General features: G+C 35.8%; 1 protein-coding gene across 1 annotated transcript in view; it reads right to left on the bottom strand.

The window, feature by feature from the left end:
- PKIA (cAMP-dependent protein kinase inhibitor alpha) overlaps nt 1-24,142 on the bottom strand; it is an 89,916-nt gene extending 65,774 nt beyond the window's left edge. Inside the window, exon 1 of the mRNA XM_032759887.2 lies at nt 24,001-24,142. The gene's annotated coding sequence lies outside the window, so the exon portion shown is untranslated. The remainder of the gene's footprint in view (nt 1-24,000) is intronic.
- Between the last annotated feature and the right edge of the window lie 1,979 nt (nt 24,143-26,121).

The following is a 26,121-nucleotide window of genomic DNA, read 5'->3' as shown; positions in this document are numbered from 1 at the left end:
ACTGATAAATAGTAAGTGGTATAAATTTAAGTGCTTAAAAAATATAAGAATATTATTTATCAGGAAGAATTTGGAGAGTAGACGATGATAGTAGATGGATTCATAGGGGAAATGCAGAGATGTTGAGGTTTGGCTGAATTGAATTAGAATAAAATTAGAATAAACAGTTTCAAGAAGGTAACAACTGTTTTAAAATTTTGTAAATGTACCTTGTAAATATATATATATATAATTTTGTCAATTAAAAATAAATAAAATTTGCCAATTTAGTTTGCAAATTATCCAGAAATAGCTTAGCAAAACATCTGGTTAATGTGCTATTCAAAATTAATTTTATTTTAATAGATTAAAGTTATATAGGCCTCCTTTGGGAAGAAAACTAATTTTTCTCAAATGTAATAATTATAAAATGTAATAATTGTATGTAATACAGATTTTTGTAGATGGAATCATTGTTATTAGAGTATACATATGTGTGACTTTTATGAACACATACAGAATGTCTAAAAAAAAAAATTTGTGAAAAAAGGAAAACCAGAAGGTAACAACTGAAAGAAGTCCCTGCCCCACCCCCTCTGTCCCTCTACCTGAAAAAGGGGAATGGTTCACAGGACGAAGAGAGCAGGAGTTGCAACTGGTGACTTCTGACTGCTTTATATTCTTTGCTGTTAATTTAATATAATTTTAATCCTTTTAGAAAGGGCACACAATCTATTCCCAGTATGTCACAGCCTCCCCCATCTCTCTTGGCTTTGAACTGCCCCAATTTGTTTGGCCCTGCAGGGATTTGACTAGGAGCAGCATGCTTGAAGTGCTTTATACACACAATCGTAAGAAGCTAAATACTACCATCCAAAATAGATGTGGATATATATTTATGTCTATTTGAGGGACTATCTATACAATGTCTCTTTTGAGAAGCCAGCAAAAGCTTAGCAGATAGAGTGCTTACCCTCCCTAATACGTGCTAGAGACAAGGGCAGCAGGGGGGCAGTGGAGCTGGCACCATCGGGACCTACATTTTTATTTTTCATTTTCCTCCTAGCATTAGAACTCATAGGGAAGCGAGTTACACCCTTTTATTGCCTTATTCATTCTCTCCCTGCGTCTCCTACAATCAGGCTTCTGATTCACTTTTTTTTTTTTTACTTCATTTCTTCTCTGATGTTGTAATTGTAAAAAGAAAATGAACTTGCCACACTCCTCTTTCTTCTTGACCCCAGTGAACTAGGAAACTGCTAAATATTTTCCATCTCTTTTATCTAGCAATCTATCCTCAAAGGTGTGAAATCATACAATGTGTAAGACAGAATTGTTCTCTCACATAAAACTGTATGTGTATGTTTATATATATGCAATTAGAGAAATCTTCACATTCAGATTAAATTCTTACATTAGAGGATCATGCATCATATGTAATATAATTATGTTTATTACATATAATTACATTACATGTAATTCTAATGTGAGGATTTCTCTAATTAATTTTTCCCTTTAAATGTAAGCCCTGCAGGTAATAAATATTTTTGTCCTCGTGGACTACATAATCACATATTCTTCATTTTGTTTCCTTTTTTTACCTTTTAAAAATGTAAAAAGCATTCTTAGCTAAGAATGGGTTTGGCTTGTAGATTATAGTTTGCTGCTGTGAATTATAGATTGCTTACTGCTGCTTTAAAATAAAAATCTCTGAGTTAGAGAAAAACAAAACTCAATAATCAGTATTGATGTTAGATGTTCTACATCTCAGGAAGTACTATGGAGAAAATATACTTATCAATTCCCAAGAAATCTGAGGAACAGAAGTAAATGGAGTCAGATCATTTATGAATAAATCAGACAAGTTTTTATCCACTTGCTCATGCCCCTGAGTCTCCCTTTTTGTTTTATGCAACTGCCATTTCCTGAAGATGATTTCTTCCTTACATTGAGACAGGGTTCTCAGTTTCACCTCAGATTTCCTCATGTGGCAAAAGAATTATCATATTGATTTTCTCAATCTCTTATCACATACCACTTTCATCTTTGATATAGCCCAACAGTTACTGTTCAGAAAATTATTTCTTTTGCCCATTAATTGGATCTCATCACCCTTTTCCTCCAAATGTTTTATGCCACATTTAATTAACTCAAATTACTCACAGCTGATTTCCAGGCCTGCCAATATACCACTTCTGCCTTTCATTACTCACCTTGTTTCTCTGCACTTTTTTTGTCTATCATTTTTGCCTCAAATTTCTCATATTTAAAAAAGCCTCCTTGTCATAGCATGCATACTTCACTCATAGATGTGGAAGAAACAGATGTAATACCTTTCTGCCAAGACACCCACACTCTCTCACAATGCCCAGTCATTTTTCTCTGGGTTGTGTGTAGGATGGGTCATTAATATTTTGACCTATTCAATACTAAGCCACATATGCTACTGTAACACCTCCAAATTCGGCCTGTCACCCAGGCTGTCAACTTTAGATCAAGCTTTGTCTCTTGACCATCTTTGTTCCCTAGGGGAATAATTTCTAAACTAATTACACCATAAATTTAATATATTACCTCAGCACACACCAAGAGCTGCCAGATGAGGTAAAGTGCAGAAACAGTTTCTGAAGAGTTTCATCAGGATCTACTACCATATACCTGACATTTTTCTTAGTATTAGAAGCTTAATATGGCAGTGGTTGTCTTTGTGACAGTTTGGACACCAGAATCACTGTTATTTACTACTCCAAAATAAGCCTGAATGCCTCTTTCCTTCTCCTTGAGAATTATTCTAGTTAGTCTTGAAACTTTGATGTAGTTGATCATCAAGCCAAGTATTGCCATAAATGCCCCTGCACCCGACTTTCAAGAAGACTTATTACTCTCATATTTCCCCAGGATAACTATAGAAGTTTAAAACAATAAAGAGTAGTACCGTGAGAGAGAAATAAGGTGGGTTGTTGTTCATTTATTCAACGTTTATGAATAGTTGTCATGCACCAGCCATTTTGCTTTTGATGCCAGAAATAGCAAACAGTCCCTGCTCTCAATGGCTCCCTTAACAAAGTCCATAATGAGTTTCCATCAGAGAGAATAGTATAAAGAGTGGGTTAAGAGCCAGCATAGGGTATGGGGGTTATATGTCAGCACAGGGACGTAGAGAAAGAACAAGTTTAGGGCCAGCATAGGGTATGAAGGTTATATGTCAACACAGGGACTTAGAGAAAGAACAAGTTTATCATGAAATACTTTTGGAGAGCAGGACATCTGATTTATGTTTTGAGGAAATGTAGGAGTGTGAAAGACAAGAAGGTTCAGAAGTGAACCTTCTAGGCAGTGGCAACAGCATGATTTAAAGCAAGAAAACATAAAGAGCAATGGTGGTTCAAAAGAACTGTCAATAGATAAGTATGTCTGTAGTAGAAGGCCCATTTGAGGCAGTAGCACAAAAGATGCATGCTTGGTAGCAACCAGAATTTGCAGTGGATAATCTACTGTAAGGATTTTTATTTTCTTTCATTCTAGAAGTATTTAGTGAGTGGCTCCTATGTGCCAGTAATTATTGTAGGTAGGTCCTGCAATGAAAAAATAATAAAAAGCCAAGACCCTGATCTCATGGAATTTGCATTCTAGTTGTTGGCGGTGGGGGGTGAGACAGAGAGGGGGTTAGAAAATAAAGTAACTCAAAAATATATTGATTATCACATAGAAACAAATATGTGGATAAAATTGAAGACTTTTGGTGGTGCTGGAGGTCGTGTAGATTAGAAAGGGCTTTTTAGACGATCTCTTTAAGGACTTGTTCCCTTGTGGCTTTCCACCTCTTAAAGGCAAGGAAATGTCTACCCTTCAGACAATAGAGAGCAAGTATTGGAAAAATTTAGTCAGTTAAGCTTCAAAGTCTAAAACCTTCATAGAGATAAATTCTGCTAAAAGTTTATAGCTATTTTTTTACTGTATCAGAGAATTAGATGGATAAATCCAAATAATTTTCTACCTAGGAAAAAAATATCAGGGTATGCCATGAAAGAAGGTTATGAGTAAGAAGCTTAAAAAAAAAAAAAAAAAAAAAAAAAAACAACTAAACCTTGTTACTTGGGGAAATTTTGGGAAGAGCTGGTACAGAGGTTTATCAAAGGAAGTGGCCTATAGATCCCTCAGCCCCTTCATGACTGGTCCCCAAAACCCTAAGCTCTATCTAGGTCTGTGTACTAAGTTCCTTCAGCCATATGCCCTGACACTTCTTAGAGAAGGAAAGGTAAAGTTGTAGACTCAGAAGCATTATTTGAAAGAACCACTCAGATTTGGGGGTTGACTGAGATGCCAGGATTAAAATGTAGTGTGTGTGTGTGTGTGTGTGTGTGTGTGTGTTTGTATATGTTTTCTAGCTACCCAGATAAGTTATAGATTATATAAAAACATATTTTCTTTCTACAGTAGAATTGTAATCTATTTTGTAATCCTGCTGCAGTAGCAAGATATACAAATATTTCTGGGTAAATACATGGACTATTCAGGGTCAATAGAAACTCTTATATATGCTTTCTCAAAGTTCAAAAAAAAAAAGATACACAGCTTTTTGAGGAAAAATAATTGAGTAATAATTCTCATGCAATTGTTTCTTCTACCTTCCTTGGATTTTTCCATTTCAGAATGAAATGCAGTTGCCACCTTGTCCTCAGGCTAGTTAATAGTATTTGCACCTTTTTAGACTATGGACTATCACGAATAAACAAAGACAGTAACTAGAATTGGATTGTCTACCTGCATCAGACTCCTTTTTCTTTCAAAGAAATTTGTGCTCACTACTTCCAGAGTCTCTAACCAGAGCTCAGATGGTTTTCCTCTATTTTCATAGCCTCTCATTGTCTCTGAGGCAGCTGTACTTCTTTCACAAGATACATATATCATGTTTTTGTTGCAATACCATTTTTGTTTGGAATTGCTTTTTTTCTTTATAACTAATGTTGGGTAAGGAACAGGTATCATTTGGCAGTCTTAAATATATTTATAAGTAGAAAAATATATTCTTTTAATTTTAAATAGTAATAGGACAAATTTCAGAAGCTAAAAATATACAGGTCATACCCCACCAGTCTTGATAAGGTTTTGTTTGTAGTTTTTTTGGCCTTGTTTTTTAATAACAGAGGAAATAAATTACCATTATTATTTGAAACTTAGACTGATACAGAGGGAGGTTAAAAGATTAAACTGTGAGCCTGAGCTTGAGCAGAAAGGTAAGGATTGTTCTTCCTGATTCCCTCAGCCAGTCACTGATTCAGAGGACCATTTACAGTCATGACCTGGCAGCATGCACGGGGCAATTGGTTCCAGAACACCGCGTATCAAAACCTGCAGATACCAAAATTCAGGGATGCATACCTCTTGGGTACTCTAAATCCTCTCTAAATTACTTATAATTCCTAATTCAAAGTAAATGCGATGTAAATAGTTGTTATACTCTATTATTTTATTTGTAATAGTTATCTCTTATTTTTTTATCTTGAATATTTTCAATCTGCTGGTTGAATCCACGGATGCAGAACCCCAGATTCGGAGGGCTGAATGTACTTTCAGTAGGTTCCTGAGCAGCAGTGATTACATTCACAGCAGAATGGGCAGTTTGGTGAGCAAGTTCAGGGGCTGGCTTAGTGTTGCATAGTTCTTTCTTCCTCCTCCCCCAACAGTTTTGTTTCAGCAGTGATTTGGTCAAATGTGAACCACAAACCAGCAGCAAAAGCATTTTCTAGGAACTTGTTAAAACTGGAAGGCCCAAGGTTGCACTCAGGCTTACTGAGTTAGTCACTCCAAGTGGACCCCATCCCTAAACCTTGAGACCCACTGCTCTTCTTTTGATCTGGGAGAGAAACAGAAAAAAGGAAAAAAAATCCCCAATGTGAGTATGCTGGAAAGTAAATTTGAATAGCTTTTTATATTGGGTACTTACTGTGGGTAATTTACAAACGATTGGAAGCAACCACAAATTAAAACACAGCCAAATTTAAGTTCTCTTTAGCAGAAATCAATCTTACATCATGGCAGTTCTCCCATACTCCAGTCTTTCTCTTGATAGATCACTTCCTCATTAGGATGACCTACAGCAATTCTATACAAACTGCTCTTTACATTTAAACAGTGCTTTCTGTCCTATCATGTCAAAATGCTTGACAAGCAATCAAAAGGTAGCTCACTAATTTTTTCAACTCATGGCAATAAATAGCCTGCACTTACCATCACTGCTGTTTACTGGTGATTTCTTGGCAGGGAAACTTTAAATGCCTTAGCACTGTCTAGAAAGTCAATGACTGAAAAAGAAAATATTCATTTTGGCTTCCATAGGGCTGTATTTGATGAATTGCTCACTAACTTCTATTATTACATCTCAAGAATACATAATGATACTCATCAAGGGCAAATCCCAAAGAATAATCTATGCTTGCCTTGATTGAATCTGATTTTTGAGAAATTACATGGCCCAATCTACATTTAATTATGATACAAATTATGATACAAATGCTACTTAACTCCCTGTTATTTCTGGTTGCATATAATTGATACTACTTGAAGAATAAGAAGCAGAGTCTCACTACACTGGGGACCCTTTGAGAGCCAAGTCTGTGTCGTAGTCATCTTTGATGCCTTAGTGACCAGTACCATATCTGGAATAGTATATGTGATCAGTAACTCAGATGTATGTATTTCTTGAATGTATGGTGCATGAATGAGTCAAGATACTTTTAGCGTTGGAAGCAATCTGTCATGGAGTAGGAGGAGAAAAAGTAGTGAAAAAACTTCTAAATTCTCAAAACCTAGTGCTGAACTGAATGCTGATAATAACTTGACAATGTCCTTTGGCATTGCAGATGTTGAGATACCAACATCTGATCCACCAAGAAAGAATTTCAGAATTAAAATTTGGGTGTGTTCTTGCGCTGGGAATTTCTTTGACCTACTTTCTGATAGAACTTGGAACCCGAGTCAATAGTCAATATACTAGTTTTTTACTTAAAACTGTAACATTTTAATCCAATTTTGGAGACATGAAATAAAATTGATGGGAAACTTGAAATTTTTATCACTGGAATAACCTAATTTTGAAAACGCTGATGGTTAGTTTCTTGAAATATTAATATTACTACAAGTCATAAGTAAAAGCATTCTATCTTAAGTGAGAAACTGTAAAGTTGGATAATTATTATTTGGGTTTGTGGCTTGGTTTGAATAAACGCTTGTTTTAAGTAAAACAAAGTTAAGCTGAAGTGACAATCCATCTTTAATCTTGTAAAGCTTCTGTGTTAGATATTTTCTATCTCTAACACGCCAAACATGCATATTAAACTGAGTTTTTTTGCATGCAATTTCTATACCCTTTTCTTGTTTTTTTGTTTGTTTTTCTTTGTATTGTTTGTTTGTTTAGATACAGGGTCTTGCCCTGCTGCCCAGGCTGGACCTGCTAGGCTTCAGTGATACCCCACCTCAGCTTCCAGAGTAGTTAGGACTATGCATGCATCACCACACCTGGCAAATTTTTTTAAAGTGCTTTTTGTAGAGATGGGGTCTTGCTATGTTGCCCTGGCTGGTCTCGAACTACTGGCTTCAAGCATTCCTCCATCTCAGTCTTCTAAAGTGCTGGGATTATAGATGTGAGCCACTGTGCCCAGCCCTCTTTTCCTGTTTGAATTTTAAATACACTTTCATAACAATCTTGTTTGAAAATTAGAATGTAGATTATATACCATTCTGTTTAACGTTCTATTGCCAGCACCTAGTACAATAAATGCCTGAAATAAGGTACATAATAAATATGTAATAAAAGTCCTAAAGTATCTTGATTAAAATCTATATCTATTTTAAGTACTTGAAGACAGAAATAGATTCAAACTGCAAAAGAACATGTGAATAATCAAGTCAATGTTAATGTAAGTACAAATTATCTGCTGATTAAGATATGGAAAATGTCTCAGCTTTGGAATTACTTTCTGGTAATCCTGAGTTCAGAGTTATGGCAAGGGCATATTTAGAGCATGTTGATATTTACTGAGACATGTATAAAGGAAGATGTTGAGAAGAGGGCATGTAAGATTTGCTGGGCTCCAAATGAAACCTGACTCATCTGCAAGGGCCCAACAGGCAAAAGTCAGAAATGAGTACATTATTCTCCTAGATGAAGCTCACTCTGGTGCACGGAATGAAAGAGAGGAGAGGACCTTGAAGGTCTAGGCTTCAAGGATACTCACTGCACTTGCTCTCACAAGACCAGGCTCTGGACAAATAAGAATGTGGGCACCATTGCTTTGTACTTTTTTTATTTTTATTTTTTCTGAGACAGAGTCGCTCTGTTGCTCTGTCACCCAGGAGTGCAGTGGTGCCATCTCGGCTCACTGCAACCTCTACCTCTCGGATTCAAGGGGTTCTCATGCCTCAGCCTCCCAAGTAGCTGAGATTACAGGCACACCCTACCATGCCTGGCTAATTTTTTGTATTTAATATTTTTAGTAGGTAAGGGATATCACCATGTTGGCCAGGCTGGTCTCGATCTCCTGGTCTTAAGTGATCTGCCTGCCTCAGCCTCCCAAAGTGCTGGGATTACATAGGTGTGAGCCACTGCGTCTAGCCTGCTTTGTATCTTTAAATACAGTGACCCTATGCAATAGTAAAATATGGCTCAGTGAATGTTCAATTGAATCTGACCAATCAGAAAAATTTCTTCTTCTTTTTTTTTTTTTTCTTTTTGTTTTTTGAGACAGAGTCTCGCTCTGTTGCCCAGGCTGGAGTGCAGTGGCACAATCTTGGCTCACTGCAAGCTCCGCCTAGAAAAATTTCTTCTTTCTTAGGGAAGCAGTTATGATAGAAATGAGCAGGGGTGGGCTGGAGGGGGATGAGGGTGCTTTCCTTTGGCTAAAAGCTCTAAATTTGTTTGTTTGTTTTTTGTTTTTCATAATTTAAGCCTAATTTACAACCTTACTAAAATTTATGGACTTTTATAAAAGGTAAAATTTTATTAATATTAAATAAGCTTTGAGTGTTGGGGGTGAAAAAATACCTAATAATTTTAAGAAAAGGTAGAATTATTCCTGTGAAAATTACTCAAATTGGAAAAGTAATAGGTACTAGGCTTAATACCTGGGTGATGAAATAATTTGTACAACAAACCCCCATGACACAAGTTTACCTATATAACAAACCTGCACATGTACCCCTGAACTTAAAAGTTAAAAAGTTACTTGAATTTTATTTGTTCCAAATATGAGACTGCTATTATATTTCAATTATAGTTATCACTAAATTGAAATTCACTTGCTATCTCCATCTGATACTACCACATACTTCATTAGTGAACATTTAAGACTATTCTATTGAAATCTTTACAAGTCCTTAAATCGAACTTCATTATAAATTATAGCACACTGTGTCAACCAGCTAGCAGGAATTTGCCATCTCTCCTGCCTTCTTCCCTCTCTCTCCTCCTTCCCTTTCTTTCCACAAAGCAATTAAATGGCCATACAACAAAGAGTAGGGATCCAAACCCTTATATTAACTATGGGGGTGGAATGTGGAGTCTCAAGACAGACCACCTGGTGTTTAAATCCTATCTGTGTGCTTTATTAGCTGTGTGACTACAGGTACTTTACTCAATTGTTCTGTGCCTCAATTTGCCCATCTGTCAAAAAGGTAATAATAATGCCTACCTTTTAGGGCTGCTGTTAGGAGAAATTCATTTGGTTTTAGAATAGTGCTTAGCGCAGACTAAACAGAATAACTGTTACATTATTTTTCACTTCTGTGAGTATACAAAACATTAACATTTGTATCCTTAGCCTCAAAAGCTAATGATCACTGATGTGAATAGCTGATCAGCTAAATGGAGGAAAAACGCAATTTCTTCAGTTTCTCATTTTGCTTTTTCAACTGAAAACCAGAATCACTAATTTCTGGCATTATTGGTTGTCAATAAACAGTCTCAAGCCATGATATTATTTTTGAGAAGGTTATGAATATTTGCAGTGAAGAGAACTAAGAAAGGGTAGAACATAAACTTTTTGATTTGGCTGATCCCAAGTGAAAGATGAAATTAATGACGAAAAATGTAAAAACTCTGCTGAAAATTCATACAGAAAGAACCTCAAGTACTTACAACATACTTGAAATTCAAATGACAGCAAATGACTAATTCTTAAATCAAGAACTCTTCACTAAAATTAAAAATATAAATGCTTTCTTGTAGGCGGCAAAAGGGTACTTAGTAGGTGTCAGGCTGTTTTAAAAAGCAGGTTACAGTGGTGATATTTCGGAAGCATTAACAAACTAAAGCAGATCTTATAAGTGACCTGTTTTCAAAAAATTTTATCCTTAACAGAAGCTTAGTAGAAATCCATGAAAACTTCCCAATGCAGTTATAGGAGAGAATTCTGTGAATGTCAGTTATCTTTTAAAATGATAGATTATATTACTGCATCTTACAATTAGGTTGCCAATTATATAAATCATGTTCTAGTAAGGACCAAAACTTACTACTTAAATTAGACCTAGTAAATGTGTGTGTGTATAATAAAATCGTATAATCTCATGTCAGCATTATGTGAATGCGAACTAGACTGGCATATTTAACACGGGTAAGTGATCAGCAATGTCAATGTTTATTTTTTAAGCAATGCAACTCTTTAAATGAAGCCATGGTATACTCAAGAGGAGCTGCTGATAGACACAAAGATATGGTGAAAAATAAAAGAAGTTTAATTAAATCTAAGAACGTGTTTAACATGTTCATCTTTGGGTCGATGAAAGTAAATAACCCTTACAGATTTTCCTAGTTCAGGATCCGGTGAGGTTTGTAAGTGAATTTATAATTAGAAGCAGACCAGGCTTATTTCCATGTTTGTACTTAACTCTTAAACATACCAGTTCCTATAGGATAGAGGGCAGCACTAGATTGGCCATGGCACAAAACAGGCTTGAATTCTTGCTCTAACACTTAGTAATTGTGTATACTGCTTAAGAGAGCAAATTACTACATTTCATGAACTTTGAATTCACTGTCTGCAAAATAAGGACAATTCTAGTTCTGCCAACTTTGGAGAGTTGGTATTGTCCAATAAGACAATGGCTATAAAAATGCTTTGAAAATTATGTGATACTTTAAAAATATAATTTATTATCATAATTTTAGGATGAGGGAAAACTTACCTCCTACTATACTTAATATTTTCAAGGCCAGCCTAGATTTTCCAGAAATCTACATAAAAAGTGAACATTTCAGCCACATTCTTAGCAATGTTTAGATGGTAAAGAACATCCAAACATGAATTTCTTTTTATGCAGTTCTACAAGTAATATATACACATTGAATAAATTTGCAAATAAAAAATGTGATCTCACTGACTCTCTGCTGCTTGATTTAACGATTGATAATTGACTTTTAAATTTTAAATTTCCTTTTAATATTTTCCTCTATATATGCATCATTTATTGTTTAATGCTGTGGTCTTTGCACTTAACATTTTACAAAAAAATTAATTATATGTTATTTTCTAAGAATCTTATTTAATAGTAAAGGCAACACCTGTGACCTGTTATGTAAATGAATAAAGTTTAGCATAAATAATCTAAATACATTGAAAATTTGTATGTTTTAAAGGATATTCCCATACTTTTGTTTGTTCGATCATTTCATCTATTTCATAGACTATTTCAATATTTATATTTAATTAACCATGCACAAATTAGTATTTTTAATTGTTAAAAATGTTTAAAAAAGACTGATCCACTTGAAAACTGACATAAAAACTCTAGGAAACTTTCTTTTACTTAAGTGAAGTGGTAGATATAAAAGCATTATGGAATATAGATCATACTTGAGTTTAAACGAAAATCTGATCAAATACTATCGAATTGTTGCCCACTCCATATTTTGTTAATACTTGGTAAGATGTGAATTACAGAGAATGAGCATTACTAGTCATCTATTGATCACACTATTGAGATAACGCTGATGTGGTACAATGAATTTGCAAAAAAGGAAGTAGCAGGTATATTTTATTGTCAAAGGTTGCCTATCGGTTGGCAAATCGTTTTACAGGCTATAAATGATGTTCTAAAATAAATCATTGTGTTAATATCCATATCTGTAAGCTATATCATGGTATGTTATTAATAGGGCAGACACTCTGAACCATGGCTATTTTTGTCTTTCTGATGCATTTATTGGAGACACCAATTACTAGAAACCAGAACAGTAACTCCAATAACCTTTGAATTAATTTTGACCCTAAAGTTTTAGCAATTTCAACATTAGTTGGTGTGTTTACACTAAATTAAAATTTCTAAACTAGTATTAAAATTAATACAAAGTTTATATGAAATATCAGTATATAACACTTAATAAAAATGAAAACACTAAAGAAATGTCACAAATATTTGTGTTCTAGAAATGATCCAGAAGGAATTTCTTTTTTTTTGTACAGACTAGGTCTCGCTACAGTACAAGCTGATCTCTAACTCTTGGCCTCAGGTGATCCCCCCACCTTGGCCACCCAAAGTGCTGAGATTACAGGCATGAGCCACCATGCCTGGACTTGTAATTTTTTTTTTTTTTTTTTGTAGAGACAGGGTCTCACTATGTTGGCCAGGCTGGTCTTGAACTTGTGGCCTTAAGTGACCCTCCTGCCTCAGCCTCCTGAATCACTGAGATTACTGGCATGAGCCACTGCACCTAGTCCCAGATTATATGTATTTAACATTAACAGAGATGTATTCCAGAGTTAATTTTAGAAACATCACTTCTATTGTGCTTATATTTTCTAATTGACAGGTCTGGCCTTTAAGCATTTTTGAATTGTAGAGCTAATCAGTTATAAAGCAGAAGAAAAACTCAATGATCCAACTAATGGCATTTGTTAAAATAAGCCTCTGTATAATAGTGTTATGAAACAAAGTTAAAATGAAGCAGAAACAAAAATAGGCACCATTAGTCAACAAATGGCTGTTTTTTAAAAATCTAGTTACTAGTATACTACTTGGGTTAGGGTACTGAGGAAGACTAAATTAAATGCCAGACCAAATTTGGTTCTCTTACTGTACTTGAACAAATTTTAGTATTTTTCACCTATGTCCTACCTTGGGCTATTTAACTGCAGTTCTCAGCTTTCTCGCTTTACTAAGAGAAGGCATGTTATTAGCGGTAAGTATAGAAAAAGAACTGAAATGTCCCATGGTACAGTTTTCTTCCTCCCTTTCTCTACTCATTCTCCAAAATAGGAGAAATACCTAACAAACAGATCTGACAATTCACAAAGGACAAGTCTATATTCTGAAAAACTTGATTTAAATGAGAACCTTCCAAGTTAGAACTTTGTGAGACACTAAAAAATTGTGGCATGAAACATAGATGTACAAAATAATTTATTATGCATTGGAAAATGTATTCCTCAAGACAGAAAAGCTGATGGAAGGCCAAATAACTTATGGGTTAAAAAAATAACAAAATGAAACAGGTGCATTTTTCAAGCTGAAAGGCAACTATACTGTTGTTCTTACATAATTGGACAGTAGTTATAACCTGGTAAGATCTAGTTCAGAAAAGCTTAAACAGATAAATGTATACTTTAAAATTAATATGCATATATAGCAATCTGAAATAGGTAAATTCGTATTCATACTCATTTATTAAATCACTTTAAAATCTTAAACATATTCTTATAACTTTGAAAAACAAACTGCCAGTGAAAAAAGTTTTCCTTGCTAAACTTGGCTCTGGAAACAAAGATTTTTCACATGCTTTTCCAAGCACTTGTCTCTTTATTTTAAATGAAATCCAACTTTCAAGGAATCAAATATTTGAAATAGGAAGAAAATATTAATGAATACATAGATACACATATACATATAGTTTATAATATACATAAAATATGTGTAATATATGTGTATACTTGTATGTACATACATGTTTAAAGCAGGTATTTTTATTGTTTCCAACATCTCATCTTAAATCAGACTATGCCCCAAATTTACCCCTCAAGCCTTTGGTAAACAGCCAATCAATTCAGTATTTAAATAGGGATTAACAATATTGGCTTGGAAATTTAAGACAAACTTACACTGATGATTTATACTTTTTACTTGAAAAAGTGAAGTTATTCTGTTCCCAGGAACACATGAAGAGGCTCTACCAACTGCAATAAATTATCACAAATTTGGCTGCAGTTCTCGCTCACCACAAAATTCTCCCCTGTAAATAAATGTGATTTACATATTAAATATAAGGTCCTACACAGTTTTTGTACTTGCTATTTTTTTATTTTGTTTAACAGTTTTGCTATTCATCAAATCTAATCAGTAGCACCTAATAATAAACAAGTCCCTGAATAATAATGCTTGCACTGTCTATGTACATTCTTCAGGCTTCAATAAAATAGAAATGTGTCATAGACCAACAAAAGTATGACCTACAATGGAGTTACAGTTTAATTTTTGTTTTTGGACAACTTAATATGAAACTTCTCCAATAGTTACATATTAGAAACAACTACTTGAGTTAGCCAAATAGCAGGGACCTTCAAAGGCTTTTGACATTCCTATTTTATATGGCACTTTGATTCTGAAATAAGCACCCTTATTTAATGCCCGTAATATCATTTCTGATAATGAGCCAGTGAAACGAGTGATTAGACATGTGGTGCAATTCAAAGAAAATAAGATGAAGAATTACCAGCCAATTGACTTTTGCCAGGTGATCCAATCAACTACTTGAAGAGTTAAAAATAGAAGCTAGGTCTAATTCCCAGAGCCACTGCTGATCAGAGCCTAACAACCTCGCATTATGGTGGACCCAACCTCTCCTGACACTGGCAGTATCTGCATTAAGACATTTTCCAGTGAGATTCAGGGTCATTTCAAGGCTAAGTTTAACTTACATGGGGAGGGGTAGAAAAAATAATTCATGAACATTTGGGAAAAGATGTAGTAATGAGGTCTGACTGTGTAAGTTGTCAGTGAAAATAAAAATGATAAAAATGGAAAACATTAACCTTTACCATGTATATTTCAGACACTTCACTAAGTTCTCCTTCATGTTATCTTCTTTCATCTTCACCACAGCTCAGTGATTTTCCTGTTTTAAATATCAGTCAACAACTCACAGAGGTTGAGTAACATATAAATCACACAGCTAGTAAATGGTAAAGGTGTGATTCAAAGCCCAAATTCATTTCCTGAAAGACATGATCTAGACATAAGTGGTAGCCAAAACGTCCCCAAATAAATAAATTAAATAGCAAAAGGGAGGAGGAAAGCCCAGTGATCAGAATATATTCATGATAATGGTTAGAGCTTTTTGATTGAACTTGAAAATGATCAAAAGCTGCCTGAGAGCTCTAAGAATAAAATTGTTACAATTTTACAGTCAGACATTTTGAGGTTAACCTAATTGCTTTGCTTTCATAACACTGTAATGCCATTTTATTTCATTTTCCATTTTATTAGAAAAAATTTAAACATTTAGGTATTACCTAAAAATGTTAGTGATTTTTCTTTTCTAAATAGCCAAGCAAGATGCCAACATTCATCATCTTATTTAATGGACTGTTTAGTGTCAGATAATTTTAGTGTCAGGTTTTAATTTTGTGGTGAAATAGTCACTCCAACATATCTCGTGAAGATGTGACAGGGCCCACTATCTCATACCTATATGCAGGTTGAAAACATTTTCAATTGACAGTAACTGTACTTTATCTATGATTGTGTTCTTTACAATCAATGAGATTGAAAAAGAGATGCAGACGAAGTGCTGACTAATACTCCATCATTGTAATCTCTATCTTGCATTCTGAGTTTTCTAAAAGTCCCCATCTGCTGTAGTTGAAAAGGGGAGTGTCATGTTTTCCTGCCATGGGTAAATAGACGGTGCATGGTTAAGTGTCTTGAACTGCTTACTAGATAAATTCCAGACTAAAATACGACTCACCTCTAATTTCCAACTTATAATACCCTAGAAGGAAGAAAGTATGGTTTTAAAAGAACCAGGAGAGAGGGTAGTTCTATCCATAATTTACTCCTACCACATCTACTAAAGCCATCACAATGAGCTTGTGTAGAATACCAGTCATTTTGTATTGGGGGGTAGCTTTCAGAAATAAATGGTAGTAGTTCATTTTGTTGTTCAACTAATATTTTGTAATCTCCTATATTAAAGCCATGTATCATAGTGGCCACTTGAGTTACAGAAATTTTTATGCTGTTGATATTATACTTATGAAATAACAATTTACGTTTATTGAGTGCTTATCTTAGTATATGATGCTGATAAGCTCCCCAGAAATCTTAACATTGATAAAATATATCAAATGCTACTTTTTCATGCTTTGCTTTGAAATCCTGAGTTATTCTATAATATGGAGAAGATGAAAAAAATGTAATTTAGATTTCTATAGGATCACCAGCTGTATCTTAGCCAACTTTTATCAATGGAGAGTCTCAATAGGTACATTTTTAGTTATCATAAAACTCTCTTTTACTGATTATTAGGTAATTCTAATAAATATGGGCATGTAACAAATAGTTAAGAACATCAGCCCCATTTTATCTCAGTTTGACTCACTGCAGGAAGGCACAAATTTGAAGAAAGCCATTTCCCCCAAGAACTACTCACTTCCTTGAGAGCCACGTCAGAGACTAACTTGGATGACAGTGACTTGTCACAATTTGGTTTTGATGGCACTAGTTTAAAAAAGTGGTAAAATAGTCTTTTCAGAATGAATCCTTTTTAAAAATCCATTATTCTCCAGTGAGTATACCTTATAAGTAGAAACCCATATATATATAATGTTCCTTTCCTAAATTATTAATATATTACCATAGTTACTCTTTAGAATTTTCTGGTCTTTAAATGAAATTTGTATTTGAGTGATTTTGACAGATTATTTCTAGTGACTCCATTGGATGCCCACCAATTTCAGATTCAATGTTATTTCTGCAAGTCCCAGCAAAATTACATTTTGTAAATGGAAAAGGGGTTTTAACATTCTGGTTATTTTCCCCTACATTTCAATTATCAGAGAAGCTGAGTATGAAAGATCATGGAGAGTTGTGCAAGAATTGCATTAAAGGTATTACTGACTTTTCTGTGTTTATTCGGTCAGATTCTGCAGTATATAAGTGAGGAATGTAGCAGGTTGTGTTGCTGTGACTATTGCAATGACCAAAAAACTGCTGCTTCTACCCTTTGGTCTCATACCACAGCAGTGCATTAAGAAGGTATGGCCATGGTGTTGCTTATTCAGACAAAGATCTGAATGCTGATTTGTTTTACGTCTGCTTTTCAAAGAGGGTTTAATCAGACAACCATAAAGATAGAGGTAAACCATAGGAGAAATGTTTATTAATAATTCCCTCCACCCCAATCAACCGAAGAAAAAGCATACTTTAAAATGCAGTTGTGACATGTCTAGGGTCAGCTACACTATGGAGTGTGTCTGTCCAACTAAATAAATGTTCTAGCAACCCTTTAGTTTTAAGTAGCTACTCAAACATATATTATAAGACATGTTGCTTCATCTTTGTCCTTTTAGCATTTTAATGTTTAAGTAAAAACTGATGCAATCTCCAGCAAGCCTTCTGTTTCTCCTCTCCTGGCCAATGCAATAGAGACTGTCTTCTGCTGAGGAGGATGGTTAAAAGTCTTGCCAATTCTGTTTATACTTCACATATGCCAAATATTTTGTAGTTTAGCTTAAATAAGACACTCAACACTGGGCTTTATTATTCTATTTCAGAATAAACTAAAAATAATACATTAAAGAGAAACTAAGAAAAAAAGAAAGATTTACCATAATGTAGGTACATAAATTTGAACAAACAGACCAAATTTTAGATTAGGTTTGATGCAAATAACCTATTGCTGGTGCAAACAAACAAACACCCTAAAAACTAGCTAGAGATGTTTCTACTATTCCACGTTGTTATTATGAGACTTAACTGCTTAACTGACATCTATGATGCACTTTGTCATCTATGATAAAAAAAATGCATGATTTGAGAGACTTTAATTCTCTCAATACTTGCATATAGCATTTTTCCTCCATGAACTGGAAATGAAAAAAGTGAGAATATTTCCTTGCTCAGATCATGTTCAATTGATTTCCTTATAGTATCTGCATTCATTTTTAAGACAGTATGAAAGGGTTCCAGAACATTCAGTAATACTATCTGTTGCAGAATGTTAGGATTTTTATAGTCTATGTGCTACAGTATCTAGAGTATTCAAACTATAAATATCTGGGCATAATCTTTGACCCAACAATTCCACTCCAAGCATTCTTTGATCAAAAGTAAAAGTATTGACATATAAAGACATATGTATTAATATACTCTGTTTATTACCACATAACTTGAAGTCACAAAACAATTTGGAATTAAGTAAATGTTTTTCAATGGGTTTTGACCAAATAAATTATGGCACCTTCATAGTGTATATTACTTGACATCTATGGAAGATAATATGGCAGTGTTATATGCTGGCCATGTTTAATGTAATAGACAATGTACTGAAAGTGTTTAGCAATTCAAAATTACCATAGGTGTTATATACATACAATGAAATAGTATTCAGCCTTAAAAGGGAATGAAATTTTGATACATGCTGAAATATGGATGAACTTTGAAAACATTTATACTAAGTGAAAGAAGCCAGAGACAAAAGAACAAATATGTATGAAAGGGTTCCAGAATATTCCATAAGTGATTCCACTTATGAGGTACCTAGAATATACAAATTCATAGGCACAGAGAGTAGAATAGTGTTTACCAGGGGCTGAGGAAATGAACGGTTATTGTTTAATGTGTATAGAGTTTCTGTTTGTGATAATGAGACAGTTCTGAAAACTGATAGTGATGGTGATAGTTGCCCAACATTGTTAATTATACAGTTAAAAATAGCTAAAACAGTAAATGTTATGTATATTTTACCAGAAAAAAATTTTAATTATAAAATATATAAAATATGAACTTACCTGATATGGAGCACATTATAAAGTTTTCATAACATTTTACTTATTTTAGATGCTTATAATAGTTATAATCTTATTTTAGTACAAAAAAGGTATTTGAGAAATGTAAAGAAAGTAACAGCTTAAGTTGTCCTTTTGAGTTTTCTATCTTTCCATCTCTGTTTTTTTTCCAGACTAATGTTGTTCTTGTCACACCTCTTTGAATGCTCTTTAAATACATCAGGAACCATTCTTGCTAGTACCAGTCCCTTTAAGTATCAGCTGAGAATTTGAATGCATTTTTATGAATCTAAAATGATATGCAGCTCTTTCAGGCTGGTACTTGTTTTAGAACCTAGGAGGGATGAACATTATCATTCTTTCCTTAACTTGGCAAAAGCAAATATATTACTGCAGATGGCATTACCATAAAGAAATATTAATATTGAGACAGTTAATAAGTCCATCCTAAGAGAACTGAATATATTCCAAAGTAGATTACACCAATCAACTGCTGGCAATGTTTTCCCACATATGTGGCAGTAAAATACTCTTAAGTCTGAGAACAGTTTCTTTTTTGTAAAAATGGCTTTGACTGGAAAACCTTAAATAAGTCATTTGGAATGTGTAACATTCGGAGCTCCCTTTCCATGTGTTTTTTGTGAATCAAGGTTCTTTGAGTCACTATTTTCACTAGCACTTGCTTCCTAGTCATCAGCTGTCTTCATGTCAGTGTTGGTGAAGGGCTCTCATTTCAGGTCTTAAAGTAAGGAGAAAAACAGAAGGAAAACCTCATCTCAAGTACTGGAAATGTAAGGGCTAATAATGGACACACATAATGTCCAAGGGAGCACAAATAGATGTTCTTTATTCTGTAAAGAGAGCTTTAGTGAATCCACAAACACCTGCGTTTGTATGCAAAATTATATGTGTATGCTTCTGTATGTACTTGGGGAGAAGATAACTTGAGATGTTAACCTAAAAGTTTAAAAAGCACTGGAAAGATTAATCACAAAACAATTTGAAACTATTCTGATGGCTCTGACTTTGTGTTTTTACAATGTTTTCCCTCACTCTGTTTCACTTCAGAGCGGGTGGTAATATGCAAAAAATCTCTGCCACTCAGGTGACATCTCTGAGCCTCAGTTTTCTTAGTGTAAAATTCGCACATAGTATAAACATCGAATGAGATACCAAAGATGAAAGTCCCTAGAAGAGTGGCTTGAAACAAGATAAATGCTCATATGCATAAGGTGCCTTCAATGCAATAATATTGAAAGCAGGTACAATGTCTTCATTAAAGATTTGTTTTGCTATGCTCACCATGCTTTTAGTATACATTTAGGACATTTAAGCTCATAATACCTTTTGTAGATTATAATGATTTGAATGTACTCTCAGTATATTTACTATTACTATAAGGATTTTTTAAAAAACCAAATTAGCATTTGCACATATATTGAGAGTTTAACTTGGTTGGTGGAGGAGTGTAGGTAGATAGATTTATAACTCTGGAAAATAACTTATTTCTTCACTAAAATCAAATTGCTGAACACCTATAATACATATATGTAGCTAGACATCATAGAGTTGCAGGTAATAAAAACTTATTCCCAGACCCTGCTTTCAAGAGCTTTTTTAGAAGAGCAGACAAAGCATGTTCACATGAAAGGATAACCCAAAATAGAATGTGCTATAGGAATTTAAACAAGAGAGGGGCACATCTGGTGGGGGAAGGAAGGTGGGTATGGGGAAGGCTTCATAAGTGAGTCAGTATCTGAGGTGAACAAGGTTTCAACATGTAAGAGGATGGGCTAAGGGAATAAATGAAAACATATAGGCATGCCACCATGGGGTATAAATTGGAAAGAAGATCCACTTGGTTTAGGTTGGGCATGGGGTACTTTAAGGGAATTAATGACAAATTAGAATAAGAGATATCACAGTGCCTGATACATAGTACTTAATAATACCTTTTAAACACAAATATTTAATCCAAGAATAACATAGAAGAGGACTTATAAAATGAACAGGGTGAAATATTATAGAAATCTGGCAATTAAGAGGTCATTGGCAACTTTCAAAATAGCACTTTTTTCTACCCATTCTCAGTGGAGTCACTGGCTGACAGAAATGACATTTCTATTTGAGCCTTATTATTGCTATTCTTTTTCCTTCATTTCAACATCTGTGAACTTTTAAAAAAGTTTTTATTTTTTAATTTGAGACACGGTTTCATTCTGTTGCCCTGGTTGAAGTACAGTGGTGCCATCATGGCTCACTGTCTAGCAGACTAAACTTTTTTTTTTGTTTTTTGTTTTTTGTTTTTTTTTTTCACAATTGGAGAGCAGTAGATTGACTTCAGTTCTGTCTTGTCAAACACAAAAGTACCTGCAGTTCATTTAGTATCTAATCATTTAGCATCTAATCATGCATGTCCTTCCATTTTTCATTCCTCTTTCAATTCTGAACACCAGCCAATTAGTTTATTAGTTTTTCCTCTCCCTAGGAAACATTATAAGGAAAGGATATAAAGTCATAAATCAGTTTCAGACATAAAGTCATACATATATTTCTGCTTAGGCTTCTAAATTTAGAAAGTTTCCTCAAACTTGTTTAAACATAACAAAGTCCAAATTCAGAAATCCCTGCAGTTTGATTATCTTCCTCAGTTGTACTAAAATGAAAATTAAATTTTCTAACTTGTTTTCTTTCTTCTCAACAAGATTTCTCCAACTCCAGTCCATAACTTAGTGGGTTCAACTCACCTGCAAAATCACTAGCAAGTATTATTCCACCTTAGGCAGCACCAGTCTCCTAATCCTGAACCTATTTCTTTCCAAAGAGTTTAGTTTCTTCAGAAACTAAATCATAGACACTTCAAATTTCTAACCATCATTAGGATATTCTCATGCACTTGCTCTTCAACAGAAAGGTGACTGTCAACATTACAGAAACTGCATTGTATTTCTAAGATCAATTGTACTAACCTGTATGTCATATACCTTAGGTTATTTAGAATAACTATATTAAAATTCATTATTATTCTATATTAATATTACTTCAGAATAATGATGTATATGGTTAAGTATTTTAATACTAGAAAAAAGGCGGTAGAATAGAAGGTTTGTTGTTCATCTTGTTCTTTGTTACCTCATAGTTAATGTGACTGAGTAAAAATTCTAGAATCTCAAGAAGTCAATATTTCAAACCAAAACCCTGTTTGACACATAATAACAACAAAAAAGGGACATAAGGTTATTAAGACCCCAAGGGGCAGTTCCTGGAGTGGATCACTCAGTAGTGGGCTTTGCCCACCCCCACCCCCACCCTATGCCTCATATACTGAAGATGGAGACAAAGAAACAAATTCAAATCTTTCTAAAGTGCATTTTGTAAAAATGAAATTTGTAATCAGAGAGGCAATAATGATATATAATATGATTAACATGATTTTCCATACTAGTATCTTTGTTTAAAAATAACATTTGAAGAGGAAAAAAAGCAGAGGTAAAATTTTAAGCCACCAACTCTGCCCCTCTTTTTCATTGATCTTCTAATTTAATTTACTAAAATAAAATTGCATGGCTGTTGAGTCAGTCTCTCTAATTTCAAGTTTAAAGATAACAGATCTTCCTTTAAATAGAACATTGGCACACAGATACCCCACAATCTGGCTTATTGCAACTGTTCTCTGTTGGTGAAGTGGCACGTTTGCAATCCCCATAACAGCCATCTTAACCATTTCACAGCATATTATTCAAATGTACATCTCCAGGTGGCAACAAGGATAGGCACCTGGGCTCAGTAGCAAGGGGTCTGTGGGGAAAATCCTAGGACGAGGGATAGGAACCTGCAAATGGCAAGACAGACTAGAGGATCCTCAACCAGAGGCTTAGATTGGGTAGATCCATTGGCTTTCTGACTGCCTACGAGGAAAATCTCACTGGAAACTCTTTTGAGGTTCTTGAGGAATCCTAGAGGCAAACGGACTCCTCTGCCTTTTGGAAAGGATTTGTCCCAAATCTTAACAGCTAGCTGTCTCAAAATCCAGCTGGACTAAAATTGCTTCAAGAAAAACTGGATGGACTGGCATTCACATTTTTACTTCTACCTATACCTATGCGTAGGGAACATCCCTCACACTCCAGTAGATTCTATCTGTCCTCTCTAGCTTTCAAGTAGCCACAGTGACTACAGCGAAGGGAGTTAATGGGATAACATGTTGGTACAGGGCCACAAGCAGGATATTTCATTCCATGCATTTGGGGGAAGGACACAGGTAACAGTATACAGGGAGAATACCGAATGAGAAATCTGTGTGAGGCAATGCCCTTTTTGGGACCTTGACAAAATCAGTCATGGAACCCAGGTGGTGGATAAGAGCTGACAAGAGTTGGTCTGTGAATGGGCACAGCATCTCCGAAAAAGATCAATGAAATGATTGACAGAGAAAATGGCAAATGAAGGAAGAAGCGATGTCAAGTGCTGCTCAACCCAAGCTGAACTCCAGAAGATAAGAGAAGTTTCCCCTCCAAATAGAGGCTCTTTCTAAAGGTTCAGTCTTGAAGCAGGTGTTTTGACATTGAGAGGGGCATAGACCCATTCTGATAACTGGAAAGGGAGAGGACCAAGGACTACAGGAAGAGGGACGATTTCTGATTACCTCAGGCTGCTGCCAGGGACCTACTGCTCCAAATCCTCAAAATAAGCGAAGGTAAAAGGCACAAAAAGCAAAAGAGTAACTCAAATTATTTTATATTTTGAGTCCTCTTCACTGTCTACGCGAATCTGGCACTGAAATGGTAGATCACGTTCAAAAGAGTATAGAGGCAAGAACGCCTTCTTTGTTTGCCCAGTAACACTGCTCCTCCAACCTCTGCACTTGGCCGCCCAACATTTCCATCCTAGTTGTTGCTCCTTTTCTCATTGCAGAATGCAGCCGGGTTCTCCCCTTCATCCCTCCGTGCTGCGAACCCCATTATTAACCAAGCGGAAAGCTCCACGCAGTGCGGCCAGGGCGCACCGGAGCCGGGCTGCTTACCTTCCCCGGACCTAGTCAGCGCAGGTCCCCGCGCACGCCGCCACGGGCCGCAGTCCCCCCGCGCCCGCCGAGTGCTCGGTCAGCTCGCGCCGGCCCGCGCCCCACCTGCCAGCTGCAGCCTCCGCTCCCGCCGCCGAGCTCCGGCCGCATGAAGTCATCCCCGCCCCGGGCCGGATCACCGCATTCCGCACCAGCCGCGGGGGGAGCGGGGCCCCTCCCGACCCCAGGGAAAACAGCCTGGAAACGGCGCCCGACGATCGCTGCCCCGCGAGGTTGTGGATTGATTTTCTATTAATGCTTTTACAGCTGCAGCATCGCTGGATTATGGACTGAGAGAAAAGAGCCAGGGGGGCTCTCTCTGCATAGCGTCCTTCCTCCGAGCGCTCCCCCGTCACCCCGGCTGCATGGACTGTTCCATTTGCCCCTGTGGGTTTCCCACCCTCTTCATCTTCCTTATCAGCATTGTTCATTCGGATGAATTTGAGAGCAAGAATTGTCTTTTAAGATAAACATTCAAGCGCTACAAAAACATTTTAAATTGGTAATGAAGCTTTCTAAGCCCTTCATAGCTCTCTGCATTATCCCTGCCCCCCCCCCCCCCCGCGAACAGACACACACGCATACGCGCACACACACACACACACACGTACGCACACAGCCAAACCACTCACAATTTTGAAAGCTAGAACCTTTCACCCTCTCGCCTACGTAATAGAACGGGAATCTCCCAAAAGACTGGAGAAGTGGGGCCAACCGGAGAAAGCGCTCAAAGAAACAGTGGGGTGGCCCCATGATTTTGTTGTGTTTATGGTGCACTTGTGCACAGATGTTCCCTCTAAGATCTCTTCCTCCTGCTTCCTTTGCTCTGGACCCCCTCCCCTCCCTGCCACATAATTGGGCAAACTGTTGTGGTGACAGCTGTAACATTTGGAAATCAAAAAGCAGAATCTACATTAGCAGATGACTATCTCTTTCCCTAAGGATTTATGAAAATTTGCCTTGGGAATGAAATTAAGCATGTATTCATATAAGCCCTTTCCTTCTCTTTTTAAATCGACACTAGCTATTAACAAGATTGTTCTCTCTCCTCCCACCCTTTCCTTTTGCTTCTTTCCCAAATCTTTTCAGGTTTGAGGGTTGAATGTTTAAGGAAAAATGGGACTAAATTTGCTCTCTTTGTAGCTGAGCCAGGGTTTCCCCCTAGCTGTTGAGTCATTTTCCAGTCGGGAGGTTCCTTGACACTAGGGTTCTGTGGAATGGAGTTCCCTCTTTTAACTTGCCTTGCTGTTTGAATTGACCATCACTTGATACAGGCCAGCTTTACACTATGGATTTGTCCAGCAACCTAAACAGTGCAATTGCACAAGGCCAGGGAAGCACCTTTGCTAAATGAGATGTTTCCATCCCTCTATCAGTCCCAAAGTTAGGTGGTAATGTAGCCAACAGCTTTCCAACAAAACTTAGTTAGAATTCTTGGTCATAGAATGTATGCTCTTTGAAAGCTAAAACAGCTTAATTCATCGCTCTGAGACTCACTTTCATAACATTAGCCCATTAATATTACCGTAGAGCAGGAGATTCTTAATCTGTATAAATGGAATTCTATTCATATACTCCTTTTATACAGATTAAGTATAATGGGAAAAATTAAGTATAATGGGAAAATTTTAGTTTCACTAACTTCTAACTGAAATTTAGCATTTAGCATGTCCTTTAAACATAATGCAGACAACAAACCACAAGAATGTTAGGAGTACCTGGGACTTTGTTTCCAATAGAAACAACAGCTAATTCCTTATTGCTGTTTTTATAGATATCTCTATCACTACACTGATGTTATAATCAAATCATCACTACATTTTTTACTTAATAGACTATATTTTTCAGCTTTAGTATCCAGAAAAGTTGAGGAAATAATACAGGGAGTTCCCATATATCCCATTCCCAGTGTCTCCTATTAACATCACACATTAGTAAGGTACCTTGGTGTAATTCTGGCATTGCTATAAAGAACTACCTGAGATTGGGTAATTTATAAAGAAGGGCTCATGGTTCTGTAGGCTGTACAGGAAGCATGATTGGGGAGGTCTCAGGAAACCTATAATCATGGTGGAAGGCAAA

Source organism: Hylobates moloch, unplaced genomic scaffold (assembly GCF_009828535.3).
Source record: "Hylobates moloch isolate HMO894 unplaced genomic scaffold, HMol_V3 SCAFFOLD_9, whole genome shotgun sequence".
Taxonomy (NCBI): Eukaryota; Metazoa; Chordata; class Mammalia; order Primates; family Hylobatidae; genus Hylobates; species Hylobates moloch.
Note: the sequence above shows the minus strand (reverse complement) of the source record. Positions and strands in the feature narration are given on the sequence as shown.